At 38.5% G+C, this 7,583-nt stretch overlaps 1 long non-coding RNA gene across 1 annotated transcript; it reads left to right on the top strand.

The window, feature by feature from the left end:
• The first annotated feature begins 507 nt into the window (after positions 1 to 507).
• Positions 508 to 7,176, top strand: LOC144790612 (uncharacterized). The gene is made up of 2 exons (XR_013602245.1): positions 508 to 1,298; positions 5,377 to 7,176. It is a non-coding gene; the product is annotated as an uncharacterized LOC144790612 (long non-coding RNA).
• Positions 7,177 to 7,583: the final 407 nt, after the last annotated feature.

Here is a 7,583-nt window from a genome sequence, read left to right on the forward strand (position 1 = left end):
TAAATTACCTGACCCTGATCTACCCTCTAAAGTTGATGCTGGGCTGGAAGATAGCCCTTGCCTTATGCGGTGCTCACCAGGCTGTACTCTCACTGTGGGGCTCTGAGAGATCTTCAGACTACATGCCATAGCTGGATTAAGTGTGGTTCATTCTGGGGATGGAAAAAGTCACTTTAAGTGCAGTCTAAGCAAGATTCCTACCAGGAACTGAGGGATGCTTTTATTAACATTTTACCCAGTTTAGTGATTTGACCTGTTCAAACTATCTTAAGCTATTACACTTCCTCCCACCCTAATCACCCCCCTCTGAGATAAGCTAATGACAGCTAGAGACAAAGTGCACACACATGCCATCTCAGCCCTAGTTGGCTTGCTAGATAGAATAATGCCTGATATGAAATACAATTTTGCAGGAGTGAAAGTTGGAGGGGGAGGGTCACAGGGATAAATGTTCGGTTTTGTTACCAGTTTGCAACTACATTACTCCACCGGCCCGTGTGTTGTATTTTGGCATTAATGGATTAGCGTTAGCAGAAGCCATCTTGGATTTAGAAGTTATCTTGTCCGCTTTATAGAAGCCATTTTGTATTTCTGGCAGCCATCTTAGCTGCCATGTGCTCACCATGTGCTTTGTCCTACCTTTCTGTTAGCTGCGCCTGAAGTCTGCCCAGTAACAGGATATGTTTAGCCTCCTCCACTTTAACGCATGCTCAGAAGTGCCCGGTAGGGTCTGCATCTGTTACTAATTAGCCTCAAATAGGAATGTGTTCACTTCGTGCTGAAGCTGTTAGTTCCTCCCACTTGGCTGAGCAAGCAGATCTTACATGTCCATATTAGGTAGTTTTGTGTGTTCACATGAGTCAGGACTGCCCCCTTTCTTTGTGTTCCTATGTGATTCTGAAATGTATATAACGCTGAAGCTTTCTGAAACTGGCAGACTGCCTCCTACAGTGGCTGCGGCTATTGTGTGACGCAGCCTCACCTCATGTAAGTTTAATAAACTTGTACTTTGATATTCCAGATTTGTCTGCCAATTTCTTATTACCCTGAGAAGCAGTTTTTGAAACACCACAATTGGCGACCACGAAGGGACTCATCAGAGAGGTGACTGTCTGCTGGGGTGATCTGGTGTCAGGAGACAGAATATCTACAGAGGGGCCCAGGACTGAATTCTGCCATGGAGGTACCCTGTGCACAGGAGATTCTGAGGATTCTTTGTCTGCAGCCCACCACTGTGTTTCTGATCCCTGATTTGGATCCTCCACATGCTGTCACCCCTGACTGAGAACATTTTTGGCGTGAGTAACAAAATGAAAAAAAATAAAAAGAGAGACCGTTAGGTCATTTAGAACTTGGCAGTTAGAATTTGGACGCTCTTGATTGGTAAGAACCGTTTTTAAGGTACTTGCTGTGAGCTTTTTGAAGCCTGGGATTGGCAAGGCAGTTTTAGGATACGCTTGCTATGGTTATTTGATTTGAATTTGTGGGACTAGTCTTTTTGAATTTGAATTTGAATTTGAAATGTATGTGTTGCAACTCATATAGGCAGGTAAATGCGAGGATTTTTCCTCAAAATGTTTGTATAGCGCAATGATTAAGCGCTCTTTCCATATAAATAGTGTATATTTTGCACTATTTCTGAAGCAATGCCTGTTTGCCGCGCACTTCGAAGGATGTGCTGCTTGATTTGATGGGCGCCAGTTTTGACTTAAGGAATTAGCCGGCTTTCCCTTAGAAGGGATACCTAAATAGGTTAGGTATGAAACATATTTCTTCCTTGGTGATTTCGTATCCACAGGGAATTTAAAATATGACATATTACATGTCAGGATCCTTTGTTCTGCGTAATTTTATGAATGGCAGAGATGCAGAACGATTTTTGGTGTTCTGCCACTTACAGTTAGTGCATTAAGAGTATTGTGGCTCTGTGCCTATACAGCCGTCTGTTGGGCTGTGTTTTTTGCAGTTTTTTGGAACATTATTGAGAAATGGTTCTTGTAAATATGATCTACATTTCATATTTACAAAGTGGTTTGGTTTGGGTACAGCCTTTGTAGCTGTCCATTATGTTCAGTCCTATGTGTTGATTTGTGGGTTCAATTTGTGTCTAAATGTTTCTGTGGTTTTTCTGTTAGTGTAAGTTCTGTTGTGAATAGCGTCGGCGCAAATTTATGAAACGAAATGTCTACAGCGCTGTCCTGCGTGTCCTGAATGTTTTGAACACTTTATGTTTCTGTGTGAAATGAGCTCAAAATGTGTGTATCGTACATTCTTAATGTTTTTCAGTTTATTAAGTAAAATGTTAGATTAATTAAAATTTGGTGGAAATTACATGAACATGCAGCACTTTACCATGCGACATGCTAGAATGGCTATATGTTGCTATTTAATTTATGCATTAAGCAAAATGCATATGTGCAAATTGTTGCAGGCTTAAATTAGATACAGTTAAAATTACATTCACTGGGAATATGAAAGGCCTCAAGATTAAATTGTGTGTTCTGTAGGGAAAACGAATTGTAGCTTTTTTTACTTACATGCATTTTCATATATGTAAAATGCTAAAATTTTAGCTGAAGTGAATTTTTGCTACGTTTAAATGCATCTTGTGGCACACGTTTTTCTGGAAATGTCTGTTTTTTTCAGTAAGACTGGAAGTTCTGGGGTCAGCTTTGTGCAGGCCCTTCCCGCCTTGAGAACGGCAGCTGTTGTTTTTTTTGAAAGGCCATAAATGACATTGGAATGTTTATTCAGCCAGAGCCTAGCCGTTAGTTCCCCACGCTCTGAATTTAGCATTTCAGAATAAGGGTTTTAGAGGGTTACCAAAGTAAGGTTCGTTATTTTGTATCACAGAAAAACATTTCAATTGTGGTTGTCCTCTCTTTTTAAACACAGTAAAAAGAAAAAGGGTTATATTTCTGGTTTTGTTGCTCAATGTCCTTCTAAAATTCTGGCGCGAAAATCTGTTTTGTTTTCAGTAAGACTTTTGTGCATAGGCTCATATATGAATGCATCTAAAATGATAAGCATGGATGCAGCTTATCCTTATATGTGGAATTCTCATAAAAAGATAATTGGTCTCATTGAAAGAAAAATTATTAATTATGAAAAAATTATCTGAAAAAAAAATAATAATAAGTGTTTTTCAAAATCGTTTTTAGATATTCATAAAGCTTAGTACTCATACTATGACCCCCTAAAATTAAAATTTGATTTAAGTAATGTGTGACTGCATAATTAGGACATTTGCATGTTGGGTTTTCACTTGACGCAGGCGTAAAAGCTCATTTTTCTAAGGCATTACATGTGATATGCCTCGTGTTCGCTCTTTGCAACATGTACAGCACATTCTGAGGATGATTAATATGTAATGCAATTGTAGGATTTTCATTTTTAAGGGACCCAAAGTTAAAAGTCGAAATTGAGTAAAATGGACTTTTTTAACACAGCTTTCTGGCCATTTGCAATAGTTTTGCAGTGTTTCTGGCTTTCAGAAAATGCATATTTGTGTATATTACAAACTTGTGGGTTGTTATTAGTCAAGGTTGTTCTTCATAGCTCAGTGAGCCACTGTGCCTGATGCAGAAGTTTATGTTTAATATCAGAGTTGAAGGTTCTAATTTTCGGCGGGGCCTATTTTTTCTTTCATCTTTAAAGAGTTGATAAATGAGTACCATCGCATAGGGTGGTAGCAAACATTTAATTTAAAGCTGGACTGCTATGTTATTATGTTCTGCAAATTGTTCACAGTAAATGTTTAAGTTTTAATTGACAGTTTGATCTTTAGTGAATAATGATCTCCTGTCAAAGGGTGGCTTAAGTGAAAGTATAATTTTGGTGAAATTTCTTTTTATTCTGAACATGACAAATGAAGCAGGCCTGCATTTCTGGGTTTTTGGGATGCATGAATGCATGCGTCACTGTTTATTTTTGTGTGTTTTATATGTGCTATTGTAATTTGTCTATGCTTTTTGTGCTAGCTATATTGCATGTATATCTCTTGGCTTAGCATATGTTGTTTGTTTTATGTTGTTGCCTAGGAAATTATTACAAGTTTTGCCTGTGTTGTAAAAAGGCATATATGACGATATGTGTCATTTTGCAATAATTTGGTACAATTTGTGTTTGATACTAAATTTCACAGGCATGATGTTTTGCATGCTGTGGAGAAGAATAGACAACACATCAGTGTATGTCAAACAATTTGGCCATAATAGTATTGAAGTAAAATATAAAGAGATATACAGGAGTCACAATATACTGTCCTCTCCCTTATGGACCGGGTAGTTTTAAATTATGTATCCTTGATTGGACCTAAGGATGAAATTATAGATTTGTGGCGCTTGTTAAAGGTGATCTAAACTTTTTATTTTTTCGCCCTGCAGAAGGAACTGGACCATTAACTGACATTACTGTATATGGTGTAGGGGCCATTGTCCAAAATTCTGCACTATTTTTGTCCATGCTTTTGGTATTATGTCACACACTTGACTATCACCCAAGTAATTTTTGTCTTTCCTATAGCCATTTCTTTTGTGGCCTCTCCCCTGATGTTACATTGTGCATAGTTATTGAGGATTTTAGCCGTGTCCTACTTCTATTTCTTTTTTCTGTATTCCTTTGTTCAGGTTAACAATCCTAGAATGCAACGATATTAGAGACCACCACCATATTATGTATAATTCTCTTTTGTATGACCACACTGATTTTTAGGAATTTTCTTTAGGCCTATTTCTTGATGTTTTCCAGTCTGACTGATAAGATAGTGATAGTCTGATAAACTGATTTAATATTATAGCAAGATAAGTTTTCCACCTCAATAGGAGACACTATACATTTAGTAATCCTGCTGCTTTAATTTTTGATAGACCAGATGTGTTTTTATAATGGAAACACTAGGATTCTTCAGTTCCTAGTTCTTTTGTTCCCACATTTTGATAATTAGCCTTTGTCTACATGTCCCTGATAAAAGGCATTGTGTGATTTTGATTTTTGAGATGTTCTAGATAAAAGATTTAGGAACACCCATGTGTAATGATTAAGAGAAAAAAAAATGTTTTTACCCCATTAGAAAATGTCATTATGTATTATGTGTGAGGACATCCACTCACATAGATTCTTCATGTAGCTATCTACCCTTAGATGGTAGCGGATATGCTCTCATATTGAAAATCCAATTACAGAAATTAGAGTCACTGTTTTGTGTTTGTATTTTATGAGAATGACGGAGTATTTTAGATCATGATAGTCACATGGTATATGGCCACACTTTTGAAGATTGCAGGCAACCTGTTTGCAGCCTTTTGCTAAATATTGAACTGTTTTTTGCACTCAATTGGAGGAAACTAATGATTGTGTTACTTCCTATATCATTAGGTTCTGCAGGATATTCCAGAGTCAAAGGGAGAGTAGTGATACCCTGCAGAACAAATGACCAAGATGAATCCTAACTCCCATTATTGACAGCTAGATGAAAGCAGGAAGTATTGGTTTGCAGTCCCAGCACCCAGAGAAAGCAGCAAAGTTGAATGAGTGATCGCCACCAAGTTAAATGGTCACTCCGAAATCATTTTGTTTGCATCATCAACCAGCGGTGAAAGAAAAAGAAAAAGAAAAGAAAGAGGAGCTAGTTTCAAAGATGCAAAGGATCCCTGTTGCTTGATAACAGGGTTGTCATCCAATTTGTTCAGTTTGCTCAACTGTCATGTGCTTGAACCTCTGACAGCGCGCGGTCCCCTGATCCCCTTTGGCCTGAGTTTTTGGCCACTCCCCTTTTCGTTTTGCTCCAACGTAATGGCATTTCACCGGAAGGTCTAAGAATTGGAAGAAGGCACTACATGTGTAGTATCTATGAAAGAGCAGCCTGAGCATTCTCTGACACTGAGTGGAAGTGTTGGAGCCTGAAAGTGTTGCAGTTTGTTGCCTTTGTTCTCCCCTTGAGTTTGCACAAGATGATCTGTGCTCATGATACATGAAGAGCACACTGTCTGTAGTGTCTGCCACAAAGGAGAGAGATGAGTGCCATGCCTTGAGACATTGAGACTTTCGAGTGAGCTGTGAGTGTTTGCCAGGAGGGCACTCCAACGGACACTGAAAAACACCATCTTCATGGACAGCCTGAATCAAGAGGTCCAATGAAACAATGGAAGGAGATTCAATGGAAAATAGAAATCTGCCAGAGAGACTTTGAAATGATTCTGGGTACAGTTGTAGTTGTGACAATTGGGTGCTGAGGAACTGATTTTGATAGTGTTTTAGAGTAGTATTGCGTTTAGTAAAGGTAGAGTGAAGTTTATTCTTTAAGAAAAAGTATTCTTATTTCAACCTGAGAACATTGAAGGATTGCCACGGTTTCACCTGAGTATATAGTGTTTTCTGAAAGATTTTAGGATTTGCTTTTGCTTAGGGTTGTGAAAATGCAAATTTTCTCTGTAATAAGTGGTCGCTACTTTCTCTTACTGTCTGAATAGTTTATGATCTAATGTCCCGTTCTTTTGAATTCCTGCTCATGCCTTAATGAAATGTTTAGAATGGAAAATGCTTACCTTACAATGTATTAGGAAAGTGATACATTTATGCGAGCTAATGAGCACACCTGTTTTATGTTCCTACTGGATTGTTCTAATGTCTTCAGCTAACGCTAAAACGGGCGTCTGTTGTATTTTGGCATTAATGGATTAGCGTTAGCAGAAGCCATCTTGGATTTAGAAGTTATCTTGTCCGCTTTATAGAAGCCATTTTGTATTTCTGGCAGCCATCTTAGCTGCCATGTGCTCACCATGTGCTTTGTCCTACCTTTCTGTTAGCTGCGCCTGAAGTCTGCCCAGTAACAGGATATGTTTAGCCTCCTCCACTTTAACGCATGCTCAGAAGTGCCCGGTAGGGTCTGCATCTGTTACTAATTAGCCTCAAATAGGAATGTGTTCACTTCGTGCTGAAGCTGTTAGTTCCTCCCACTTGGCTGAGCAAGCAGATCTTACATGTCCATATTAGGTAGTTTTGTGTGTTCACATGAGTCAGGACTGCCCCCTTTCTTTGTGTTCCTATGTGATTCTGAAATGTATATAACGCTGAAGCTTTCTGAAACTGGCAGACTGCCTCCTACAGTGGCTGCGGCTATTGTGTGACGCAGCCTCACCTCATGTAAGTTTAATAAACTTGTACTTTGATATTCCAGATTTGTCTGCCAATTTCTTATTACCCTGAGAAGCAGTTTTTGAAACACCACAAGTGGGTAGGTGGAAGAAAGCTGTGTACGATGACTGCTTAGGATATGTTGTAACTCAAATAAACAGAATTGATCCATAAAAGCAGAAAATATTACAATGTTTAAAAATGAAGTTTAAAAAGTGCCTGGTGCTTAATTCGTAAATGAGTAAGTGTCTGTGGTCCAAAGTTTTTTCTCAGAAGCCCAATGCTGGTATTGACAAACATTGGGTTTTTAAATATCGGGGCTGTCTAGTTTTGATTCCTGCTTATGCCTCATTTATTGTCTTTCATCCTACACTCCTAACTTTTCATCTCACTCTCACAGGTTTTTTTTATATTCCTCCTCAACGTGTGCTCTCTACACAGACAAGCCT

This window comes from Lissotriton helveticus, chromosome 1_1, assembly GCF_964261635.1.
Source record: "Lissotriton helveticus chromosome 1_1, aLisHel1.1, whole genome shotgun sequence".
Taxonomy (NCBI): domain Eukaryota; kingdom Metazoa; phylum Chordata; class Amphibia; order Caudata; family Salamandridae; genus Lissotriton; species Lissotriton helveticus.